General features: G+C 39.1%; 1 pseudogene; it reads right to left on the bottom strand.

The window, feature by feature from the left end:
- Nucleotides 1-5,633: 5,633 nt before the first annotated feature.
- Nucleotides 5,634-19,651, bottom strand: LOC130956887 (pentatricopeptide repeat-containing protein At4g33990-like; annotated as a pseudogene).
- Nucleotides 19,652-27,910: the final 8,259 nt, after the last annotated feature.

The following is a 27,910-nucleotide window of genomic DNA, read 5'->3' as shown; positions in this document are numbered from 1 at the left end:
AAGAGTAATAGTATCAATTCATACAATAAATAGAACTCCTAACCTTAATAGTGGAGGTTTTGTTGCTCATGACTCAAAGAGAAAACTAGGATTCAGAAAAACTGTAAAGTGCAAAATGAGGTCTGTAAAAAAGATAAGAGTCCGAAGGGCTGAATCTTTTACCTTTTATATCTTATCCTAATTAATGTAAAATATTTTCTAAAACTAAATAATTTTTTTCCTATTTGTAAATAAAATAAAAGTTTTAATCAAAATAAATAAATTCATCTCGTGTTGCTCCTTGGACGAATGGGGACCACCAAATTCACTAAGGGTGGTGCCAAACTTGGGCTGGGCCAAGTTTGGCGCTACCATGCCCATATGCAATCTTCAAGGTTCTTCATCATTGGCACCAAACTTGAAACCTCTCAAGTTTGGCATCACTTTAATGCCATGCAATTCCTGGAGGTGGGTGAGTGTGGCCCCAAACTTGAAAATTCCTAAGTTTGGCGCCACCAAGACAGTGATTCCAGAAAAAAAGTATAAACTATTATATATCGCTGGAAAGTTCTGAAAGTTAGCTTTCCAATGCTATTAGAACCGTGTCAATTGGACCTTTATAGGTCAAGTTATGTCTGTTGGAGTGTAAGGAGGTCAAGGTTGACAGTATCATCCACTTTCTTCCGTTTCTTCTACACAAACTTATCAAATCCGCCTGAATGCTACCTGAAATAAACCAAATTGTACACAACTCAAAGCATTATTCATAGTGGCTAAAAATTATTTAAATCTTGATTAAACTTAATGAATTCAAATGCAAATTCACTAGGAAAAGATAGGAAAGATGCTCACGCATTACTTAGAGGGGGTGCCACGGCCTTCTCGGTCTAGGAACTAGGTTAGTTTTCCCTTTTCATCTTCCTATTTTACCCGTAGCTTGTAAGCTCACTGTGGTGGTGGTTCCCCCAATTTATAGGTATGGTGCGGAGGAGATCCAAACCTCAAAGGAGGCTCATGTTTCCGGTTGCGGGTTTCCCAGTCATATTTTTGGTGTAACAATGATGTGATGGGAATCCCCTCGAGTCTTGGTGAGGAGGATTTCTAAGAACTTTGGGATGCCGACGCGATTTGTGGTGGGGTTACCGTAGAGGAGAATTACGAACTCTCTCTGCCCGATCTTCAGTAATGGGTTTGCTATGTTAATATAGAGGCTCCTTAGGTTTCCGATTGGATGTGGGCTTACAAACCTATCTTTGATGTCGTTGATGTTCGATTCCCATTTTTGGACTCCGTCATTGGATTTTTGAACCGGTGTAGCATTGCTCCCTTGCAACTCCATCCTAATAGCTGGGTGACTATTAGGTGTTTTAAACTTGTGTGTGAGTACTTAGAGATATCGGCCATGGTAGAGATCTTTTTATACTTCTTCCTTCTAACCGTGCCTTATCGGGAGGATAAGCACAAAAAAAGGTACATGTCTTTCTGAACCATTCAAGGTCGGAAGATTGTTGGCCTCTTTGAAGACTCATTTCATGGGTTTAAAGAGGAGTATTTTAAGGTTAAGCCAGCGAGAAGTCACCATTCCTTTTGGCTCACTTTGGAGGGGGGAACGCAAGTTCCCAACTTATTGGAAGTATGAGGCTGCAAGTCAGGAGAGTAAGAATATTGTTGAGGTATTGACGATCATTTTTGGGCATAGGCCGTTGAATCCTTGTCATGTGATGGGTGGCCGGGAGCCAGTCGTTAATATGTTGGTAGAAACTTGATGAGTCTGTATTTGATGATAATTTTTTACTTGAATTGGATGAATTTCATTATATAAACTTACACTTAATCACCAAACTAGCATACTTTTGTGATTTCTCTCTAATTTAAACCTAAATGTGAAAACATGTGTTTTTGTGTTTAAATTGATCATTTTAATTCCACTTTTATTCCATTCGATGTCGTGATAGGTTTTGTTAAGTGATTTCAGATCAATTAAGCAAGAATGGCTAGGAAAAAGTAGAAGAAAGCATGCAAAATGGGAGATTTCATGAAGAAAACAAAGAAAAAGCACACAGACAAGTGTGCATACGCACATATATGTGTGCATACGCACAGGTGCAGAAATCAGCAAGCACAAGTCCCAACGCATGACTTTATTAATGAAGCACGTGGCTCGTGAATTTGGGGCTCTCTTAGCCCAATTTTTGGAGTTGCTGAAGCCATTTGGAGTGCTATATCAAGGGAACATCATTCCATATCAAAGGGGAGGTCACTTTTAGATAAAAAAAAACACATAATTAGGAGTAGGAGTAGTGTAGTTTAGAAAATTCTCTCTTAGGGTTTTATTTAGGGTTCATTATAGAATTTTATAGTTTCAATTTTGATCTTGAATTTTTCTAATCTCATTGTAAGTACTCTTCAATTTCCTCTTTAATTACACTACCCTTGTTATATTTTACTCATAGTTTAAGTTACTTTGTTAATATATAAAATTTTGATTTCTTGAATCTTTTGTTTATGAATTTGATGTTTTATGATTCCTATATACTTGATGGAGTTTCTATTGTTGATATTGCGAATAATTTGGTTATAGTTTTTATTTTTCTTTACAATTTACATGTTTTGCTTTTATGCCCACAAGGTGTTTGTGAAAATGCCAATTATGGATTTTGAGTAGATTTTCACATCTTGGCTTGGGAAATGAGTTCCTAGGATATTGGAGTCATAATGTTCGACATTTAGTGGTAATTCTTGGGTTGTTAGTTGACTCTTTTTTTCATTGGCGCTAGCTTTTTATAAAGAAATTAGTAAGTTAACTAGGACTTATGGATTAAGGTCAATTATGCTTGCTTGACTTACTTCTCGATGTTAGGGGTTGATGAAGTGAGATTACCTCATTATATTTGCCACATTTGTGGTTATGACGATGATAGAATTGAGGTAATTTGATCAAGAAGTGGATTCCATCATCAATGATTTTTTTTTCAGCTTGGTCAATCCCCTTAATGATCTTGATGAACTATTTTCCTTTGAGTTTGAGGGAGATATGGAAGTAGACTTCACACAACCTCCTAAGTATAAATTAAATGATAGTAGAAAAAACTTAGAGGAGGTTGGTGAGGAAGAGCTAGAAAAGGGTGGTGAGGAAGAGGTAGACCCCCAAGAAGTGGAAGCATTCATGCAAGAGTCCAAGAGAGCAATTCCATTCCAAGGAAAATTTGAGTGGGTAACCATATCCTCAATGAGCTTCATAGGCCCACATCAATTTGCTATCTTAGAAACAGATCAATAACTTAAGATCCATCTTGAAGTGTTCAACAATGAAGAAATGGTTGTTGGTTGCCAAGGGAGTTCAAGGCTCACCAAGAAAGCCAAATCAAGAAGAGGAATTCAAAAGTGGTGCAAGGTTCAATTAGGAGGATTCCAAGATTTATTTGGGTGCTTCAAAGGTGATTTTGGAGTTTGTTCATCCAAGCACAAGAGCAAAGATCAATAAGGGGATGAACGGGAAACTAAAGTATGGGATCCAGGCATATACTTCTACAACCAACAATCTTGGGTCCCATTTGTTTGCTTGAGGTTGCTTGAGAGATTGATGTACATCGTTTGGGATCTCAAAGGATTTTGGAAAACCAAACATGTGTGGCAACTTAAGGATGAGTGGAAGTATAAGCTACCGTGACACAAGCTTTACTCAAAAAGTCCAACTTAAGGATTTTAAATAAAAGTGCTAGGTGAGAGGCACCCCACCATGGTAACACCCTTCTAACTCTTCCCTTTTTGATTTTGCTCATTGAATTTTGTTCCTTTGGTTAGTGTTAGTTTAATTGGACCCTAGGCTTAATTTAATTGCATTTTAGTTTTGATAATGTATTTTTGATGAATAATATGTTTTGGGGTTGAAAACCTTTGATAGATATCATGTTTGATATCTTAGCACTTTTAAATTTTTTGCAGAAACAGAACATTGTGCGTATGCACACTACCCCTACTTTTCGCCCTACGTGCGTACGCACAGCCTTGTGCGTACACACACCCATTAGCACCCTTTCTGTTGGGAGCATTCGCACATGCTTGTGTACTCGCATCCCAATTCTTTTTCCGTCTATGCGTACATATGGATCTGTGTGCGGATCTATATGCACACGCACATATGATCGATTTCTTGAAAAAAAAATATTTCTGTGCATACGCACAGGCAGTGTGCGTCACACCGCTCAATTCCCTTTCTGCTCAATGCGCTCGCACACACTTATGCGTAAGCATACCTTCCATTTTTCACCTAGTGTGCATATGCACACATGTATGTGCATACGCACAAGTCCTGTTTTGGGTATATTTTTTATTACACTTTGAATTAAGTCCTAACACACTTCTGCCCCTTCCATCCCTCTCTTTTCTTGCTTTTGCCCTGTTTTTCTACTTATTCTAGTTAGTTTTAGTTGCATCTCATTTTGGTTTTAGTAATTATATTTAGGTTTTTTTTTTGTTAAATTAATAAGTTGCAAGTGTCTGCTTGATATTGATTGGGTTGCTTCTTACTTGAAATTTGGCATAATTTTTTATGAATATGTGCACTAAGCATTAAGTCTTTGTTTAATTGCCTAAATGAATTTTGAGTTTGATTCATATGTTGTAGCTACCATATGCGTTAAACTATATCCTTGTTTGGCAACTTATTCACGAGTTGTTCACCTTAGATGATCGTTGATGTTATTTAAGATTGAATTTCATCAATGCACTTATACTTTGCCTTAATTTACTAGTATCTAGTGGGTTTGAATATTCATGTTTTGATGGCATCCTAGGACAAATTACTTATAAGTGCATATTGAATTAAGTGAATTGGATTGAATTGCTTGTTCATCATGGTTTTTAAATCAATATAATCATATAACAAGGTCTTGTTTCTTTTTAATGCTTTGCATTTGTTTGAGTTGACTTGACTTGATTCTTATCAAGCTTATCACTTTTTGTAACAAGCACCTTATCCATGTGATTATTTCATTATCTTGAAGATGAATAACTATTTTTCTTCTCATCAATGAATTGGTTATTGTGTGTTGTGCTAATTTTTATTAATCTTGTGCTTTCACTTGCATAATTTCAATATCCAATATTCCCTAAATTCAATTCACTCTTGTTGTAATTGCTTAAGCTTTCTTGTCTTTAATTATTGCCCATTCATTGCTTGTATTTTAGGCCGTTTAATTGAGGAACTCATGCTTACTTTTTGATTGTGTGGATGCCATTTTAACCGGCCATTGTGTGTATTCTAACTGCGCGCATAATTGGGATACGCACCCAGCTTATTTTTATCATACTACACCACTATGCAAAGTTCCTCAATTAAATGTTTGTGTGTTATTATTCTTTTGGCTCCAAATATACACTGTATTTGCTTCCTCCTTTGATTTTTTATGCCACTTGCCCTATGATTCTTTTGACTCCAATTATCTCTTAGGGTTTTATTTAGGGTTCATTGTATAATTTTATAGTTTCAATTTTGATCTTAAATTTTGCTTATCTCATTGTAAGTACTCTTCAATTTCCTCTTTAATTACACTACTCTTGTTACATTTTGCTCATAGTTCAAGTTACTTTGTTAATATATGCATTTTTTATTTTTTGAATCTTTTATTTATGAATTTGATGTTTTATGATTCCTATATGCTTGATTGAATTAAATCAAAGCAACGTTCGCCCTCATTCACTAAACCAGAATGACTACATGCCAACAACAAATATATGAATGTGATATGATCTAGATCTACCCCTTCAGCTAGCATATCCTTGAAAAGTTAGAGTGATACTTCTCTATCTCCATGAATTCCAAGAGACGATATTATAGCATTCTAAGGAACTAAAGTTCCTGTGAAATTTCATTGAATAATGACATTCTATCAACTAACCTCCCACATTTTCTGTACATGTCAATTAGGCTAGTAGCCACAAAGACATCTTTGTAGAGACAATTCTTAATTAACGTTCCATGAATTTTCATTCTTTGTTGCAAAACCCCAACATGTGAATATGCTGGGAGAATGCTCACCCATGTCCCTTAGTTGGAGATTATTGGTGCACGAATTTGTGATCCGCACAACTAACCAGCAAGTGCACTGGGTCGTCCAAGTAATACCTTACGTGAGTAAGGGTCGATCCCACGGAGATTATTGGTTTGAAGCAAGCTATGTTTATTTTATTATTCTTAGTCAGGATATTAATTAAAATTATCAGTTGGAATTATTAGATTGGAAAAATAAAAGAGAATAAAAGCGTTACTTGTTGTGCAGTAATGAGAAATATGTTGGAGTTTTGGAGATGCTTTGTCCTCTGAATTTCTGCAATGTAATATTCAACTCAATTGTTTGTAAGGCACGTCTACGGCAAGCTGTATGTAGGGTGTCACCATTGTCAGTGGCTACCTCCCATCCTCTCAGTGAAAATGTTCCTATGCTCTGTCACAGCACGGCTAATCAGTTGTTGGTTCTCGATCATGTTGGAATAGGATCCATTGATCCTTTTGCGTTTGTCATCACGCCCAGCAATCGCGAGTTTGAAGCGCGTCATAGCCATTCAATCCTTGAATCCTACTTGGAATACCACAAACAAGGTTTAGACCTTCCGGATTCTCAAGAGTGGCCGCCATCAATTCTAGCTTATACCGCGGAGATTCTGATTAAGGAATCTAAGAGAAGCTCATTCAGTCTGATGTAGAACGGAGGTGTTTGTCAGGCACACGTTCATGGATTGAGGGAGGTGATGAGTGTCACGGATCATCACCTCCTTCACAATTAAGCGCAAATAAACATCTTAGATCGGACCAAACACACGTTTGAGTGAAATAGAAACAATTGTATTAATTCATCGAGACGCTGCAGAGCTCCTCACCCCCAACAATGGAGTTTAGAGACTCATGCCGTCAAAAAGTATGTAGTTCAGATCTGAAAATGTCATGAGGTACAAAGTTAATCTCTAAAAGTTGTTTAAATAGTAAACTAGTAACCTAGGTTTACAGAATATGAGTAAACTAAGATAATTGGTGCAGAAATCCACTTCTGGGGCCCACTAGGTGTGTGCTGGGGTTGAGACTAAAGCTATCCACGAGCTGAGGCTTTTCTTGGAGTTGAACTCCAAGTTATAATGTGTTTTGGGCGTTCAACTCCGGATCATGACGTGTTTCTGGCGTTTAACTCCAGACAGCAGCATGTACTTGGCGTTCAATGCCAAGTTACGTCATCTTTCTTCGCGCAAAGTATGAACTATTATATATTGCTGGAAAGCCCTGGATGTATACTTTCCAACGCCGTTGAGAGCGCGCCAATTGGACTTCTGTAGCTCCAGAAAATCCATTTCGAGTGCAGGGAGGTCAGGATCCAACAGCATCAGCAGTCCTTTTTCAGCCTAACTCAGATTTTTGCTCAGCTCCCTCAATTTCAGCCAGAAAATACCTGAAATCACAGAAAAATACACAAACTCATAGTAAAGTCCAGAAATATGATTTTTGCCTAAAAACTAATAAAATTTAACTAAAAACTAATTAAAACATACTAAAATCTACATGAAATTATCCCCAAAAAGCGTATAAAATATCCGCTCATCACAACACCAAACTTAAACTGTTGCTTGTCCTCAAGCAACTAGATAAATAAAATAGGATGAAAAGAAATTAAGAAACAATAATATCTCAGAGTTTCAAGTGAAGCTCAGATTCTAATTAGATGAGCGGGACTAGTAGCTTTTTGCTTCTAAACAGTTTTGGCATCTCACTTTATCCTTTGAAATTCAGAATGGTTGGCATCCATAGGAACTCAGAATTCAGATAGTATTATTGATTCTCCTAGTTTATTATGTTGATTCTTGAACACAGCTACTTTATGAGTCTTGGCCGTGGCCCTAAGCACTTTGTTTTCCAGTATTACCACCGGATACATAAATGCCACAGACACATAATTGGGTGAACCTTTTCAGATTGTGTCTCAGCTTTGCTAGAGTCCCCAATTAGAGGTGTCCAGAGTTCTTAAGCACACTCTTTTGCTTTGGATCACGACTTTAACCACTCAGTCTCAGGCTTTTCACTTGGACCTGCATGCCACAAGCACATGGTTAGGGACAGCTTGATTTAGCCGCTTAGGCCTGGATTTATTTCCTTGGGCCCTCCTATCCATTAATGCTCAAAGCCTTGGATCCTTTTTACCCTTGCCTTTTGGTTTTAAGGGCTATTGGCTTTTTCTGCTTGCTTTTTCTTTCTCTCTTTTTGGCTTTTTTTTTTCCGCAAGAATTTTTTTTTCATATTTTCACTGCTTTTTCTTGCTTCAAGAATCAATTTCATGATTTTTCAGATCATCAATAACATTTCTCTTGTTCATCATTCTTTCAGAAGCCAACAATTTTAACATTCATAAAATTCAATATCAAAAATATGCACTGTTCAAGCATTTATTCAGAAGACAAAAAGTATTGCCACCACATATAAATAATTAGAATTTTCCTTATTAAGAACTCGAAAAAAATTAAATTGCCTCTTTATTCTACAAATCTACTATTTTATTCATGTTTGATGATGATGAGAAAAATAAGTTATAACTTAATTGGAAATAAAGCCAAAATAGATATGCTAATTACTACTACTCCTATATAACTTCTAAGGTAAAATCTTATAATAATACTATCACAGAGTTAAAGCTAGAATTAGAACTTAACAACCTGTATTTTGGGAAGTGGATGTTCTTCTAGTCTGTGGGGTGCCTTCAAGAATTAATTTCTGACGCTTCAGCTCCCTTAAGTTCACATCCTTGCTCTTCCTGTTCCCTTAGGTGCCATGATCTTAATGAGTTTTAGCTCAGTGATCATGGCAAATCACACCAAACTTAGAGATTTGCTTGTCCTCAAGCAAAAGAAAGGAAAGGAGAGGAGTAGAAGGAGAGGCAGTTTCGAAAAAAAAGATAAGATGAGTTGAAAAAGATATGAGAAGAAATTAAAAAGATTTGAAAAAGAATTGGATTGGAAAAAGATTTGTGTTTATGAATTAAGATACATTTGATATTTTTGAAAAAGGGATTTTAGAAATTAGGGTTTTTAGAAATTAGGATTAAAATTTTTGGAATTGAAACATGTTTATGCAAGAAATCATGAATTGAAACATAAAAATTAGAAAATTTGTGAAGAAAAACGAATTTTACCTCCTCCCCACCATTCTGGCGTTAAACGCCCAAATGCTGCATGTTTTGGGCGTTTAACGCCCAAATGTTGCTTCTCCTGGGCGTTCAACGCCCAGCTGATGCATCTTTCTGGCGATGAACGCCAGGAAGTCCTTTGTCACTGGGCGTTTTTCTGAACGCCCAGGATGCTGTCAATCTGGCGTTAAACGCCCAGAAGGTGCTTCTTTCTGGAGTTTAACGCCCAGAAGATGCTCCTTTCTGGCGTTTAACGCCCAGATGGCTACCCTTACTGGCGTTGAACGCCCAGTGGGTGCTTCTTTTGGGCGTTCAATGCCCAAAATGTTTCTTACTGGCTTTTTTTCGCCAGTGAACTTCCAAATTCTCCTATAACTCTGTGAATTTCAAGCAATTGCTATTTTACCTTGAAGATACTTGGACACATACCTGTAAAAAAAAGGAAATTTATTTAATTAGTAAATAAACTTTATAAATGGCTGGGTTGCCTCCCAGCAAGCGCTTCTTTATTGTATTTAGCTGGACTACCACTGAGCTCTAATCAAGTCTCAGTTTTGAGCATTCTTGCTCGAAGTTACTTTCAAGATAATGTTTAATTCTCTGTCCATTAACAATGAACTTTTTGTTGCATTCATTATCCTGAAGCTCTACGTATCCATATGGTGATACGCTTGTAATCACATATGGACCTCTCCACCGGGATTTTAATTTCTCGGGGAATAATTTGAGCCTGGAATTAAATAGCAGAACTTTCTGCCCCGGCTCAAAGACTCTGGATGACAATTTCTTATCATGCCATCTTTTTGCTTTCTCTTTGTAAATTTTTGCATTCTTGAAAGCATTGAGTCTAAATTCCTCTAGCTCATTTAACTGAAGCAATCGTTTTTCTCCAGCTAATTTGGCATCAAGGTTTAGGAATCTGGTTGCCCAGTAGGCCTTATGTTCCAGTTCCACTGGCAAGTGACATGCCTTTCCATACACAAGCTGGTATGGAGAGGTCCCTATAGGGGTCTTGAATGCTGTTCTGTATGCCCACAGAGCATCATCCAAGCTCCTTGCCCAATCCCGTCTACGGTTAATTACAGTCCGTTCCAGGATTCTTTTGAGTTCTCTATTTGAGACTTCAGCTTGCCCATTAGTCTGTGGGTGATATGGAGTAGCTACCTTGTGGCTAACTCCATAACGAACCAAAGCAGAGTAAAGCTGTTTATTGCAGAAATGACTGCCCCCATCACTGATTAATACTCTAGGGGTACCAAATCTACTGAAGATGTGTTTCTGGAGGAATTTTAACACTGTTTTAGTGTCATTGGTGGGTGTTGCAATAGCTTCCACCCATTTGGATACATAATCCACTGCCACCAGAATATAAGTGTTTGAGTATGATGGTGGGAAGGGTCCCATAAAGTCAATACCCCATACATCAAACAACTAAATCTCCAAGATCCCTTGCTGAGGCATGGCATAACTGTGAGGCAGATTGCCAGATCTTTGGCAACTATCACAATTAAGTACAAATGCTCGGGAATCTTTATAGAGAGTAGGCCAGTAGAAGCCACATTGGAGGACTCTTGTGGCTGTTCGCTCACCTCCAAAATGTCCTCCATACTGTGATCCATGGCAGTGCCATAGAATCTTCTGTGCTTCTTCCTTAGGCACACATCTACGGATTACTCCGTCTGCACATCTCTTGAAGAGATATGGTTCATCCCAAAGATAGTACTTTGCATCTGTGATCAATTTCTTTGATTGCAGCCTACTGTACTCTTTGGGTATGAATCTTACTGCCTTGTAGTTTGCGATATCTGCAAACCATGGCACTTCCTGGATGGCAAAGAGTTGTTCATCCGGAAAGGTTTTAGAGATCTCAGTGAGAGGGAGGGATGCCCCTTCTACTGGTTCTATTCGGGACAGGTGATCTGCTACTTGGTTTTCTGTTCCTTTTCTGTCTCTTATCTCTATATCAAACTCTTGCAGAAGCAACACCCATCTTATAAGTCTGGGGTTTGCATCCTGCTTTGTGAGTAAATATTTAAGAGCAGCATGATCAGTGTACACAATCACTTTTGATCCTACTAAATAGGATCTGAATTTATCAATGGCGTAAACCACTGCAAGTAGCTCTTTTTCTGTGGTTGTGTAATTCTTCTGTGCGTCATTTAGAACACGGCTAGCATAGTAAATGACGTGTAGAAGCTTGTCATGCCTTTGTCCCAACACTGCACCAATGGCATGGTCACTGGCATCACACATTAGTTCAAATGGTAATGTCCAGTTTGGTGCAGAGATTATTGGTGCAGTGACCAATTTAGCTTTCAGAGTCTCAAATGCCTGCAGACACTCTTTATCAAAGACAAATGGCGTGTCAGCAGCTAACAGGTTGCTCAGAGGTTTGGCGATTTTCGAAAAATCCTTTATAAACCTCCTATAAAATCCTGTATGCCCCAGAAAGCTTCTGATTGCCTTAACATTGGCAGGTGGTGGTAATTTCTCAATTACCTCTACCTTAGCTTGATCCACCTCTATTCCCTTGTTTGAGATTTTGTGCCCAAGGACAATTCCTTCAGTCACCATAAAGTGGCATTTTTCCCAGTTTAAAACCAGGTTAGTCTCTTGGCATCTCTTTAGAACAAGTGCTAGATGGTCAAGACAGGAGCTGAATGAGTCTCCGAATACTGAAAAGTCATCTATGAAGACTTCCAGAAAATTTTCCACCATATCAGAGAAAATTGAGAGCATGCACCTCTGAAAGGTTGCAGGTGCATTGCACAGGCCAAATGGCATCCTTCTGTATGCAAATACTCCAGATGGACATGTGAATGCCGTTTTCTCTTGATCTTTTGGATCTACTGCAATTTGATTATAACCTGAATATCCATCCAGGAAGCAGTAGTATTCATGACCTGCCAGTCTTTCCAGCATCTGGTCTATGAATGGTAAAGGAAATGATCCTTTCTGGTAGCTGTATTGAGCCTTCTGTAATCAATACACATACGCCACCCAGTAACTGTTCTTGAAAGGAACCAGTTCATTTTTTTCATTATGAACCACTGTCATGCCACCTTTCTTAGGGACGACTTGGACAGGGCTTACCCAGGGGCTATCAGAAATAGGATAAATTATCCCAGCCTCTAGTAACTTAGTGACCTCTTTCTGCACCACCTCCTTCATGGCTGGATTCAGCCGCCTTTGTGGTTGAACCACTGGCCTGGCGTCACCCTCCAGTAAGATCTTGTGCATGCATCTGGCTGGGCTAATGCCCTTGAGATCACTGATGGACCACCCAAGAGCTGTCTTGTGTGTCCTTAGCACTTGAATTAGTGCTTTCTCTTCCTGTGGCTCTAAGGTAGAGCTTATGATAACAGGAAAAGTATCACCTTCTCCCAAGAATGCATATTTTAGGGATGGTGGTAATGGTTTGAGCTCGGGTTTAGGAGGTTTTTCCTCTTCCTGAGGGATTTTTAGAGGTTCTACTATTCTCTCTGATTCCTCCAGATCAGGCTGAACATCTTTAAAGATGTCCTCTAGCTCTGATTCGAGACTCTCAGCCATATTGACCTCTCTTACCAGAGAGTCAATAATATCAATACTCATGCAGTCATTTTGGGTGTCTGGATGTTGCATGGCTTTGACAACATTCAACTTGAACTCCTCCTCATTGACTCTCAAGGTTACTTCCCTTTTTTGGACGTCAATGAGGGTTCGGCCAGTTGCTAGGAAAGGTCTTCCTAGAATGAGAGTTGCACTCTTGTGCTCCTCCATTTCCAGCACCACAAAGTCAGTAGGAAAGGCAAATGGCCCAACCTTGACAATCATGTCTTCAATCACGCCTGATGGGTATTTAATGGAGCCATCAGCAAGTTGAAGACATATCCGGGTTGGTTTGACTTCTTCAGTCAAACCAAGCTTTGTGATAATAGATGCAGGTATTAAGTTGATACTTGCCCCAAGATCACATAGAGCTTGCTTGGTACAATTACCCTCTAATGTGCATGGTATCATAAAGCTCCCGGGGTCTTTAAGCTTCTCAGGTAAGCTTTTCAGAATGACTGCACTGCATTCTTCAGTGAGGTAAACTTTTTCAGTTTCTCTCCAATCCTTCTTATGACTTAAGATCTCTTTCATGAACTTAGCATAAGAGGGTATTTGCTCAAGTGCTTCTACAAACGGAATCTTTATTTCAAGACTCCTGAGATAGTCTGCAAAGCGGGCAAATTACTTATCCTGTTCCGCTTGGCGGAGTTTTTGAGGATAAGGCATTTTGGCTTTATATTCCTCAACCTTAGTTGCTGCAGGTTTATTACCTACAGAAGTGGGTTGGGAAGCCTTTTTAGAAGGGTTGTTATCAGCACTTGTATGTGACTGATCCCCCACTGGCATTTGAATGCCAGGGGTGGAAGCTGGAGTGGCGTTAGACGCCAACTCCTTATCTGTTACTGGCGCCTGAACGCCAGAACTGTGCTTCCTTTGGGCGTTCAACGCCGGATTCATGCTTGTTTCTGGCGTTGAACGCCAGGAATGAGCATGGTCTGGGCGTTCAGCGCCAGCATTATTCCTCTCTAGGCTCTGATTGTCCTCAGAGGGATTTTGAGTACCCATTTGCTCATTTCTTGGCTTCCTACTGCTTTGAAGTGAGGTATTTAATGTTTTCCCACTTCTTAATTGAACTGCTTGGCATTCTTCTGCTATTTGTTTTGACAGTTGCTTTTCTGTTTGCTTTAACTGTACTTCCATATTCCTGTTGGCCATTCTTGTTTCCTGTAGTATTTCTTTGAATTCGGCTAGCTGCTGAGTTAGAAAGTCTAATTGCTGATTGAACTCATTAGCCTGATCTACAGGACTGAGCTCAGCAGTTACTGTTTTAGCTTCTTCTTTCATAGAAGATTCACTGTTTAGGTACAGATGCTGATTTCTGGCAACTGTATCAATAAGCTCTTGAGCTTCTTCAATTGTTTTTCTCATACGTATAGATCCACCAGCTGAGTGGTCTAGAGAAATCTGAGCTTTTTCTGTAAGCCCATAGTAGAAGATGTCTAATTGCACCCACTCTGAAAACATTTCAGAGGGGCATTTTGTTAGCATCTCTCTGTATCTCTCCCAGGCATCATAAAGGGATTCATTATCTCCTTGTTTGAAGCCTTGGATGCTTAGCCTTAGCTGTGTCATCCGTTTTGGAGGGAAATAGTGATTCAGGAATTTTTCTGACAGCTGTTTCCATGTTTTTATGCTGTTTTTAGGCTGGTTATTTAACCATCTCTTAGCTTGATCTTTTACAGCAAACGGAAACAGTAATAATCTATAGACATCCTGATCTACTTCCTTATCATGTACTGTGTCAGCAGTTTGTAAAAATTGTGCCAGAAACTCTGTAGGTTCTTCCTGTGGAAGACCGGAATACTGGCAGTTTTGCTGCACCATGATAATGAGCTGAGGATTCAACTCAAAGCTACTAACTCCAATGGAGGGTATACAGATACTACTCCCATATGAAGCAGTAGTGGGGTTAGCATATGACCCCAGAGTCCTCCTGGACTGTTCATTTCCACTTAATTCCATGATGGAACAAGGGAGATGATATGTATGTTGATATTATTTATTTTATAGAAGTGGAGTAAATAAAAACGGAATATATAAAAAATTTGAAAATATTTTGTGAAAATATTTCGAAAAATTTTGAAATTGAAATCTGAATTTTATATAAAAATTTCGAAAATGTAGTTTTAAAATTAGTTAGAAAAGATATATTTTTTTTTTGAATTTTGAATTTTATGATGAAAGAGAAAAACACATAAAAGACACAAGACTTAAAATTTTTAGATCTAATGTTCCTTATTTTCGAAAATTTTGGAGGGAAAACACCAAGAAACACCAAACTTAAAAATTTTAAGATCAAGACATAAGAAAAACTCAAGAACACCAAGAACAAAAGAAAGAACACCAAACTTAAAATTTTTAGAAAACTTTAATAAAATTTTCGAAAATTATGAAAAGATTAACAAGAAAACACCAAACTTAAAGTTTGGCACAAGATTAAATCAAGAAAATTTATTTTTGAAAAAGATTTTCAAAAGAACTGGTGCCCAATCATCAAGAATATAAACCAATGCTCTAGCCAATTGGGAGTAAATGTAACACTTGTTCTAAATAGGTATATTCCTTTTGAAAGATTAATGCTTTAAAAAGAACACAAGTGAAACAAGAAAAGACATAGAACAAGAAAAAGTAAAGATCAAACAAGGAAAATAGACAAGAACAACTTGAAGATCAAGGAAGAACAAAGAACACTAATACAAAAATTTTAAAGAAAAATATAAAAGATGCAATTGACACCAAACTTAGAACAAGACACTAAACTCACGAAATACTTAAAAATTGATAAAGAAAAATAATATTTTTGAAAATTTTTTTTAAAAAAAAGGATAATAAAAGATGCAATTCTAGTAAAAATAGAGGATAAATTCTTCCTAATCTAAGCAACAAAATAAACCTTTAGTTGTTCAAACTCGAATAATCCCCGGCAACGGCGCCAAAAACTTGGTGCACGAATTTGTGATCCGCACAACTAACCAGCAAGTGCACTGGGTCGTCCAAGTAATACCTTACGTGAGTAAGGGTCGATCCCACGGAGATTATTGGTTTGAAGCAAGCTATGTTTATTTTATTATTCTTAGTCAGGATATTAATTAAAATTATCAGTTGGAATTATTAGATTGGAAAAATAAAAGAGAATAAAAGCGTTACTTGTTGTGCAGTAATGAGAAATATGTTGGAGTTTTGGAGATGCTTTGTCCTCTGAATTTCTGCAATGTAATATTCAACTCAATTGTTTGTAAGGCACGTCTACGGCAAGCTGTATGTAGGGTGTCACCATTGTCAGTGGCTACCTCCCATCCTCTCAGTGAAAACGTTCCTATGCTCTGTCACAGCACGGCTAATCAGTTGTTGGTTCTCGATCATGTTGGAATAGGATCCATTGATCCTTTTGCGTTTGTCATCACGCCCAGCAATCGCGAGTTTGAAGCGCGTCATAGCCATTCAATCCTTGAATCCTACTTGGAATACCACAAACAAGGTTTAGACCTTCCGGATTCTCAAGAGTGGCCGCCATCAATTCTAGCTTATACCGCGGAGATTCTGATTAAGGAATCTAAGAGAAGCTCATTCAGTCTGATGTAGAACGGAGGTGTTTGTCAGGCACACGTTCATGGATTGAGGGAGGTGATGAGTGTCACGGATCATCACCTCCTTCACAATTAAGCGCAAATAAACATCTTAGATCGGACCAAACACACGTTTGAGTGAAATAGAAACAATTGTATTAATTCATCGAGACGCTGCAGAGCTCCTCACCCCCAACAATGGAGTTTAGAGACTCATGCCGTCAAAAAGTATGTAGTTCAGATCTGAAAATGTCATGAGGTACAAAGTTAATCTCTAAAAGTTGTTTAAATAGTAAACTAGTAACCTAGGTTTACAGAATATGAGTAAACTAAGATAATTGGTGCAGAAATCCACTTCTGGGGCCCACTAGGTGTGTGCTGGGGTTGAGACTAAAGCTATCCACGAGCTGAGGCTTTTCTTGGAGTTGAACTCCAAGTTATAACGTGTTTTGGGCGTTCAACTCCGGATCATGACGTGTTTCTGGCGTTTAACTCCAGACAGCAGCATGTACTTGGCGTTCAATGCCAAGTTACGTCATCTTTCTTCGCGCAAAGTATGAACTATTATATATTGCTGGAAAGCCCTAGATGTATACTTTCCAACGCCATTGAGAGCGCGCCAATTGGACTTCTGTAGCTCCAGAAAATCCATTTCGAGTGCAGGGAGGTCAGGATCCAACAGCATCAGCAGTCCTTTTTCAGCCTAACTCAGATTTTTGCTCAGCTCCCTCAATTTCAGCCAGAAAATACCTGAAATCACAGAAAAATACACAAACTCATAGTAAAGTCCAGAAATATGATTTTTGCCTAAAAACTAATAAAATTTAACTAAAAACTAATTAAAACATACTAAAATCTACATGAAATTATCCCCAAAAAGCGTATAAAATATCCGCTCATCAATTATCTTTGTACAATCTTTTATCATGTTGAAAGCATCAATTGCCTCACTTGTAAGACCATTTTGTGTGTAACCTGTGATCAAAGTGTTCCATGAAATTATATCTTTAACAAAAAATTGTTCAAAAATCGTGCGAGCACAATCTATGGCACCCAATTTTGCATACATATTCACAAGTGCATTTCCAATCATAACATCCTTTTCAAGCCATCCATGCCTAATAATGAATCCATGAAATGAATCGCTTATCCTTCGATCACTTAACTAACCAAATATTGAAGCCAAACTCATAATTATCAACAAGTAAAGCTAAATTCCTACAAACTACATTTCTTTAAGCAATCTGAGTGTAGTAGATGCATCATCATTATACACGTATGCAACAATTATGGAATTCCAAGATACCAGATTCCTAACTTTCATGTGATAAAAAACCTTTTGTACATTCCCAAGCCTCTCAAACTTAGAATACACATTGATCAAAACATTTGATACAAACACGTCTATGTGCAAAAATGCTTTATCACATACAAATGAATCAACATCGCACTAGAAATATCACCTAACTGCACACAAACAGGAAGTACACTCAACACAGTAACAGGATCCATCTTCATCCCCTCATTTTTCATCATATTCAAGACATCTAATGCCTTGACAGCATTCCCATTTTGACAAAACGAGAAAATCATTGCATTTCAAGTACCAACATCTCAATTAGGCATTTCATCAAACACCTCATATGCAACATCTAAAGCACAAAACCGCGAATACAAATTGATCAATGAGGCAGCCACAAATACATCCCGTTCAAAATCCAACTTCAAAACATAGCAATGTATCTTCTTGCCATCAATTAGACCCACACAGGCTTTCAGCACAGGCGAGCAGGTATAAAAATTAGGCCTCAAACTAGATACTAACAAGAATTCATTGAAATAACTCAATGCCCATGGTGCCAACAGCTACAAACATAAGCAGCCACCATTGAGTTCCAGGCAAAGAGATTCTTTCTCTGAAGCTAGTTGAAAGTGGAGTGAGAGAATGTGATGCCCCAAAATATGCATACAAATTAACCATCTTTGTTGACAAAACAACATCTTGAGCTTTTCCCAATACAATGAGAAGAGTGTTAAATTTCTTAGCGATGTTGATGTCCCTACAAAGTCGGATTAGAATGTCAAAATCGAAATCAAAACCGAAAGTGGAAGTTCCAAGTTGTTGTTCTTATTGAAGTGTAGGGGAATTACAGGGGAATGATGAACCCATCTCCGCAATGGCAGAACCTTGGAAATGAGGTTGAGTTTGCGAATAGGGACAAATTTAAGAACTGAAAACATATAGAGGAGTGAAGAGTGACATGAGATGAGGGAGACAAAGTGTCAAATCTTCACTTAATGGCAAACTAACAAATTCCAACACCCGAACTATAATATGAAAGAAGAGATAGAGACTATTAAAATTGAGAGTAGAAAGATTGTTAGGTAAAACATAATTTTGATATGTGTTCCGAACATGGCATCCAAATTCTTAACGGGACCAATACAACCGGCCTAAAAACATCCTTGCCATCCTAATGGCACGGGACTAACTTTACCTCCTAACCACCATCTAAAATTATATAAAGTGGAACCCCTTCCCACAAAGATAAGACAACCTGGTAAAGCCTATAAAAAGAGAGTCTCATCACTCCTCCAGGTATAATCATTCAACCTTATACATTTATCCGCTACCTCTTTGGCTCTCTGACTTGGGCATCGAAGTGTCTTTGTAGGTACCACCACCACGCTCCTCGGATTCAGCCTCGCCATCCTACTGGACTGATGGGTGCCCGATCCCTCTTCACCTAAACAAGCACTCTTTGAACCTTTAGGTATCGTTTGAATATTGGCATCGTCTGTGGGGATCGTCGAGATCCCATCAGCATGACAGACATCCGTGAGCCTCAGAACCATGGCGACCCCCAAGGCCACGAGAGGGTGGACAGCGTGGTCCACAACCACGCGACACGCACTCAACAAGAAGATTTCCAGTCTAACAGAAGCAGGCCATTTGACATCATAGGAAAAGATACAAACTATATAATCTAAGAGCTTTGCCACTGAGTTCAAACCCTAGAAAGTAGGATCGCCACAAAAGAATGCTACCAATGAAAGCACGCGAGTGAATCGATCTCTCGAACTGCCTCCAGAAGGGAGTACATAACGAGAACCTCGGATTGACATCACGAAAAGCATAGGAATCGTAGTAGATCCCGAGATTCTGACCGAGAGGACCATAGAAAAAGACACCAGAGATTCCAAGCGAAGGTGACACGAATGGGTGGTAATGGGAGCAACCCCATTCACCGAGGAAGTCCTAAGAGTAAGGTTACCAAAAGGATTTGATAAGCCAACCGACATGAAGTACGACGGTACCAAAGACCCCCATGAACACATAACGGCCATTGAGGCTAATATGAACCTGGAAGGAACGATCAACGTTGTCTGAGGTCGGGTCTTTCCGATAACCCTAGCCAGCCCGGTTTTCAAGTGGTTCAATGTGCTCCCGAACAACTCAATCTCATGCTTTAGTGACATCTCCTGGAAATTCATGGCACAATTCACCACACATATAGCCTAAGGAAAGCACCCAATCAGCCTCCTAGGCATCACTCAACACCCTAAATGAGTTTACAAGAAAATATCTCGATAAATTCAATGACGAATACCTAACCATAGGCGGACTAACCAACTCGGTGACTAACCTGTTCCAAACTAACGGCCTAATGAATGAATACTTTGGAAAGCACCTCACAACGATGCCCGTTTGGTCGATGCATGGACCCAGAGCATGGCAAGGGAATACATAATGACGAAAAAGTGAGCAAGGTCGTGGCTGCCAATAAAAGATACTACGACAACACAACACCCCGAAATAACCCTCCACTTAAAGACACAAACGAGAAATGGTTTAAGCCAAACACTCAAAATCGACCACCATAGGAATCTTCCTCGCCGATCTAGACGCACAACAAGATGACTTGCCGAGACCAGAACCATAGGGAGACTTAGAGAAGCTACAAATAGGGCAATCCAAAAAGGAAGTCACTTACATAAACAATAATTGGTAACTTATCTTTTAGCATATTTTTCTTTTTGAATATTTTGTTTTCCTTTATCACTTTTAAAGGGCACTCTTTCCTACCCAAAGTAGTGGGAGGTTTTAACGAGGCCCTCACCTTGTAAAGATTTTTCATTTAAGTAAAGTTTTTCTTTTTTATTTGAGTAAATCTAAAACATTAAATAAAACTTAACAAAATGGCTACCTCGGGGATTGATCACCCTGAGGCCAATGAAATAGATATCTAAAGTTAACGAAACTAAAATATCAAAACGGCCCACCAAAAGGCCCAAAAATTTTTAAAATATAAATTAATATTTTGCTTTCTCATGCGAGATTCAGGATCTCTCGAACCACGGAGAACCGAACTAAATCAACATGAAGACTAAGCAAGCTTACCCTCACGCTTTGGGGACAACTGTTTTGGACCTGGCATCCAGATTCTTAATGGGCCCAATAAAACCGGCCCAAAAATATTCCTGTCATCCTAGTGTTCCGAGACTATCTTTACCATCTAACCACCTTCCAAAATTATATGAAGCATGACCCCTCCCATAAAGATAAGATAACCTGGCAAAGCCTATAAAAAGGGAGTCACATTACTCTCCCAGGTATGATCATTCAACCCTATACATTTATCAGCTACCTCTTTAGCTCTCTGACTTGGGCGTTTGAGTGCCTTTGCAGGTACTGGTGTACGAAATTGCAATCACACTTTTGCAATCCCGCACAACTAACCAGCAAGTGCAATGGGTCGTCCAAGTAATACCTTACGTGAGTAAGGGTCGATCCCACGGAGATTGTCGGCTTGAAGCAAGCTATGGTTATCTTGTAACTCTTAGTCAGGATATCAATAATTATCAGGGTTGATTGTAAAAAGCAAAAGAACATGAAATAAGTACTTGTTTTGCAGTAATGGGGAACAGGTTGAGGTTTTGGAGATGCTCTATCTTCTGAATCTCTGCTTTCCTACTGTCTTCTTCAAGCACGCAACGCTCCTTCCATGGCAAGCTTTATGTAGGGTTTCACCGTTGTCAATGGCTACCTCCCATCCTCTCAGTGAAAATGTTCAACGTGCTCTGTCACAGCACGGCTAATCATCTGTCGGTTCTCAATCAGGTTGGAATAGAATCCAATGATTCTTTTGCGTCTGTCACTAACGCCCAGACTTTAGGAATTTGAAGCTCGTCACAGTCATTCAATCCTTGAATCTTACTCAGAATACGACAGACAAGGTTTAGACCTTCTGGATTCTCTTGAATGCCGCCATCAATTCTAGCTTATACCACGAAGATTCTGATTAAGGAATCCAAGAGATATCTACTCAATCTAAGGTAGAACGGAGGTGGTTGTCAGGCACATGTTCATAGGTGAGAATGATGATGAGTGTCATGGATCATCACATTCATCAGGTTTAGGAACAAGTGATATCTTAGAATAGAAGCAATCGTGATTGAATGAAAAAACAATAGTAATTGCATTAATCCATCAAGACACAGCAGAGCTCCTCACCCCCAACCATGGGGTTTAGAGACTCATGCTGTAGAAGATACAATGAGAAACGTGTAAAGTGTCATGAGGTCGAGATACAATATCAAAAGGTCCTATTAATAGTGAACTAGTAACCTAGGGTATACAGAAATGAGTAAATGACGTAAAAATCCACTTCCGGGGTCCACTTGGTGTATGTTTGGGCTGAGCATTGAAGCTTCCATGTGTAGAGACTTTTTCTGGAGTTAAACGCCAGCTTTTATGCCAGTTTGGGCGTTTAACCCCAATTTTTGTGCCAGTTCCGGCGTTTAACGCCGGGATTTCTGAAGCTGATTTGCAACGCCGGTTTGGGCCATCAAATCTCGGGAAAAGTATGGACTATTATACATTGTTGGAAAGCCCAAAATGTCTAATTTTTAACGCAATTAAGAGCGCGCCAATTGGGCTTCTGTAGCTCCAGAAAATCTACTTTGAGTGCAGGGAGGTCAGAATCCAATAGCATCTACAGTCCTTTTCAGCCTCTGAATCAGATTTTTGCTCAGGTCCCTCAATTTCATCCAGAAAATACCTGAAATCATAGAAAAACACACAAACTCATAGTAAAGCCCAGAAAAGTGAATTTTAACTAAAAACTAATGAAAATGTAATAGAAACTAACTAAAATATACTAAAAATATACTAAAAACAATGCCAAAAAGCGTATAAATTATCTGCTCATCACAACACCAAACTTAAATTGTTGCTTGTCCCCAAGCAACTGAAAATCAAAATAGAATAAAAAGAAGAGAATATACTATAGACTCCAAAATATCAAAGAAACTTAGCTCCAATTAGATGAGCGGGACTAGTAGCTTTTTGCTTCTGAACAGTTTTGGCATCTCACTTTATCCTTTGAAGTTTAGAATGATTGGCATCTATAGGAACTCAGAACTCAGATAGTGTTATTGATTCTCCTAGTTAAGTATGATGATTCTTGAACATAGCTACTTTATGAGTCTTGGCTGTGGCCCAAAGCACTCTGTCTTCCAGTATTACCACCGGATACATATATGCCACAGACACATACTTGGGTGAACCTTTTCAGATTGTGACTCAGCTTTGCTAAAGTCCCCAATTAGAGGTGTCCAGGGTTCTTAAGCACACTCATTTTACCTTGGATCACAACTTTATTATTATTTTTTTTCTTTTTCCTCTTCTCTCTTTTTTTCATTTTTCTTTTTTTTTCAATACTTTTTTTATATATATTCACTGCTTTTTCTTGTTTCAAGAATCAATTTGATGATTTTTCAGATCCTCAATAACATTTCTCCTTTTCCATCATTCTTTCAAGAGCCAACAATTTTAACATTCTTAAAACAACAAATTCAAAAGACATATGCACTGTTCAAGCATTCATTCAGAAAACAAAAAGTATTGTCACCACATCAAACTAATTCAACTAGTTTCAAAGATGAATTCGAAATCCTGTACTTCTTGTTCTTTTGTGATTAAAGCATTTTTCATTTAAGAGAGGTGATGGATTCATAGGACATTCATAGCTTTAAGACATGAACCTTAAATTTTTATTAATCATGAATTAAGAACAAGACTCAAAAATAGATATAAGATAAGACTAATAGTAATAGAAAACAAAAATTTTAAATAGACTCCTAATGATAGAGGTTATCACAGAGTTAGGACTCAACAACCTTGATTTTGAGAAGTGGGTGCTCCCTCAACTTGTGGGGTATTTGACCCTTCAAGGGAGAGCTTTTGGCGCTTCAACTCCTGTAGCTCAAGCCCCTGCTTCTCTTGTTCCTTCAGCAATTTGCAGAGCATGCAGTTTTGATTATGCTGTTCTTCTTTAATTTATTCCATAGCTTCTTGTAGCTTGGCAACAGATGCTTCTAGACGAGTCCAGTAGTCAATTTCAGAAAGTTTAGGGAGGAACTCCTGCGCCCTCCTTTTGATAGAGTTATCTTGCATTTTTCCTTCCATTGACCTCTTGGTGATTGGGTGCTCAATTGGGATGAATTCATCTACTCCCATCCTCACCCCAGCATCTTTACATAGCAAAGAGATTAAGCTTGGGTAAGCCAGTTTGGCTTCAGTGGAGTTCTTGTTTGCAATTGTGTTAATCTCACAAGCAATCAGATGATGAATCTCCACTTCTTTTCCCAGCATAAGACAATGAATCATCACTGCTCTCTTGATAGTAACCTCAGAACAGTTACTAGTGGGCAAGATAGAATGCCCTATAAAGTCCAACCAGCCTCTTGCAACTGGTTTGAGATCTCCCCTCTTGAGTTGGTTTGGGACACCTTTTAAATTGATCATCCACTTGGTTCCAGGGAGGCGTATGTCCTCTAGAACTTGATCCAACCCCTTATCTACTCTCACCATTCTCCTATTAAAGGATTCAGGATCATCTTGTAGTTGAGGTAATTTGAAGACCTCTCTTATTTTGTCTAGATGGAAGTAAATAATTCTCCCTCTGACCATGGTTCTGTAGGTATGAAAAGCGGTTCCAGTCATTCTCTGCTTATCTGTCAGCCACAGATTTGAGTAGAATTCCTGAACCATATTTCTCCCAACCTTTGTCTCAGGGTTGGTTAGAACATCCCATCATCTGTTTCGAATTTGCTCTTGGATCTCCGGATATTCATCTTCTTTCAGATCAAATTTAACTTCCGGGATCACTGACCTTAGACCCATTATTTTGTGGTAATGGTCTGCATGTTCTTTGGTTAAGAACTTCTCTTGACTCCAAAGGTCTTTTGGAGCATTCTCTTTCTTGCCTCTTGAGTTGGTTTGTTTTCCTTTGGGGGCCATGATCTTGATGAGCCTTAACTTAGTGATCACGGAAAAACACACCAAACTTAGAGGTTTGCTTGTCCTCAAGCAAAATAAAGGAAAGAGGAGAGAGAGGAAGAGAGCAAATTCGAATGGTGGGGAAGAGGGGTGTGGCCGAACATATATTTATAAGGAAGGGAGAGAGAGTTCGAAAATTTTGAAGGAGATTTGAGAAGATATGGAAAGAAATTGAGAGATATTTGAGTTTTTTGAAGAAGATTTGGAAAGGATTTGAAAGAGATTTGAAGAATGATTGAAATTTTGAAAATTTGAAGGTGAATGATGAAAGTTTGAAATGTATTTATGTAGAAAATTATGGATCAAAATAGGAAAGTTTGAAAAAATTTGAAATGGAAAGCAAAATCTCTGTCTCCCACCTTTCTGGCGTTAAACGCCCAGAATGGTATCCATTCTGGCGTTTAATGCCCAGCCAGGTACCCTGGCTGGCGTTAAACGCCAGAAACCCCTTCATCACTGGGCGTTTTGCTAAACGCCCAGGATGCTGCACACCTGGCGTTAAACGCCCGGTATGGGCACCATTCTGAGCGTTTAACGCCCAAAATGGCACCTTTACTGGCGTTAAACGCCCAAAATGGAGCCCATTCTGGTGTTTAACGCCCAAAGTACCCCTTACTGGCATTTTTTCGCCAGCAAGCTCCTTTTCTCTGCTTTTTGCACTGAATCCTTCTGTAACTCTGTGAATTCCTTCAATTTTGATGATTGCCCTTTGAAAATATCTATCAAACTTTGATTAAACAAAACAGATAACCTGCTAATGACTGGGTTGCCTCCCAGCAAGCGCTTCTTTAATGTCTTTAGCTGGACCTTCACTGAGAATCATTCAAGCCTCAGTTTTGAGCATTCTTGCTCAAAATTGCTTTCAAGATAATGCTTGATCCTATGTCCATTAACAATGAACTTTTTGTCAGAATCAGTATCCTGAAGCTCAACATATCCATATGGTGACACTCCTGTAATCACATACGGACCCCTCCACCGGGATTTAAGTTTTCCTGGGAACAGTCTGAGTCTAGAGTTGAAGAGCAAAACTTTTTGTCCTGGCTCAAAGACTCTGGATGACAACTTCTTGTCATGCCACTTCTTTGCCTTTTCCTTATAAATTTTCGCATTTTCAAAGGCACTAAGTCTAAATTCATCTAGCTCATTTAGCTGGAGTAATCTTTTTTCACCAGCTAACTTAGCATCCAGGTTTAGGAATCTGGTTGCCCAGTAGGCTTTATGTTCCAGTTCCACGGGCAGATGACAGGCCTTTCCATACACAAGTTGGTATGGAGAGGTTCCTATTGGAGTCTTGAATGCTGTTCTGTATGCCCACAGAGCATCATCCAAGCTCTTTGCCCAATCCTTTCTACGGGCAATTACAGTCCGTTCTAGGATTGTTTTTAGCTCTCTGTTAGAGACTTCAGCTTGCCCATTTGTCTGTGGATGATATGGGGTTGCCACTTTGTGGCTAATTCTATATCGGACCATAGCAGAGTACAGCTGCTTATTGCAGAAATGAGTGCCTCCATCACTGATTAGTACTCTGGGAACACCAAACCTGCTGAAGATGTGTTTCTGGAGGAATTTCAGCACGGTCTTAGTATCATTAGTGGGTGTAGCAATTGCTTCTACCCATTTAGATACATAGTCCACTGCCACCAGAATGTAAGTGTTTGAGTATGATGGTGGGAACGGACCCATAAAGTCAATACCCTATACATCAAACAATTCAATCTCTAGGATCCCTTGTTAAGGCATGGCGTATCCATGAGGCAAGTTACCAGCTCTTTGGCAACTATCACAGTTACGCACAAACTCTCGGGCATCTCTATAGAGAATAGGCCAGTAGAAGCCACATTGGAGGACCTTAGTGGCTGTTCGCTCACTTTCGAAATGTCCCCCATACTGTGATCCATGGCAGTGCCATAGGATCCTTTGTGCTTCCTCTCTGGGTACACATCTGCGGATCATTCCGTCTGCACATCTCTTAAAGAGATATGGCTCATCCCATAGGTAGTACTTGGCATCTGAAAGTAATTTCTTTCTTTGCACCCTGCTGTACTCCTGGGGTATGAACCTCACAGCTTTGTAATTTGCAATATCTGCAAACCATGGAGCTTCCTGAATGGCAAAAAGTTGCTCATCTGGGAAGGTCTCAGAGATCTCAGTAGAAGGGAGAGACGCCCCAGCTACTGGTTCTATTCGGGACAGATGATCAGCTACTTGGTTCTCTATCCCTTTTCTGTCTCTTATTTTTATATCAAACTCTTGCAGAAGCAACACCCATCTTATGAGCCTGGGTTTTGAATCCTGCTTTATGAGTAAGTACTTAAGAGCAGCATGGTCAGTGTACACAATCACCTTTGATCCCACTAGATAGGATCTAAACTTGTCAATGGCATAGACCACTGCAAGTAACTCTTTTTCTGTGGTTGTGTAATTCTTCTGTACATCATTTAGAACATGGCTGGCATAATAAATGACGTGCAGAAGCTTGTTATGCCTCTGTCCCAACACTGCACCAATGGCATGGTCACTGGCATCACACATTAGTTTAAATGGTAATATCCAGTCTGGTACAGAGATGACTGGTGCTGTGACCAGCTTGGCTTTCAGGGTCTCAAATGCCTGCAGACACTGTGTGTCAAACACAAATGGTGTGTCAGCAGCTAGCAGGTGGCTCAGAGGTTTTGCAATTTTCGAAAAATCCTTTATAAACCTTCTGTAGAATCCTGTATGCCCCAGAAAGCTTCTGATTGCCTTAACATTGGCAGGTGGTGGTAATTTTTCAATTACCTCTACCTTTGCCTTATCCACCTCTATTCCCTTGCTTGAAATTTTGTGCCCAAGGACAATTCCTTCAGTCACCATAAAGTGACAATTCTCCCAGTTTAAAACCAGGTTAGTCTCTTGGCACCTTTTCAGGACAAGGGCTAGGTAGTTAAGACAGGAGCTGAATGAGTCTCCATATACTGAGAAGTCATCCATGAAGACTTCCAGGAATTTCTCCACCATATCAGAGAAGATGGATAGCATGCATCTCTGAAAAGTTGCAGGAGCATTACACAGACCAAAAGGCATTCTCCTGTAAACAAACACGCCAGAAGGGCAAGTGAATGATGTTTTCTCTTGGTCTTGAGGATCTACTGCAATTTGGTTGTAACCTGAATAGCCATCCAAAAAGCAGTAATAATCATGACCAGCTAGTCTTTCTAGCATTTGGTCTATGAATAGTAAAGGAAAATGATCCTTTCTGGTGGCTGTATTGAGCCTTCTGT

This window comes from Arachis stenosperma, chromosome 10 (assembly GCF_014773155.1).
Source record: "Arachis stenosperma cultivar V10309 chromosome 10, arast.V10309.gnm1.PFL2, whole genome shotgun sequence".
Lineage (NCBI taxonomy): Eukaryota > Viridiplantae > Streptophyta > Magnoliopsida > Fabales > Fabaceae > Arachis > Arachis stenosperma.
Note: the sequence above shows the minus strand (reverse complement) of the source record. Positions and strands in the feature narration are given on the sequence as shown.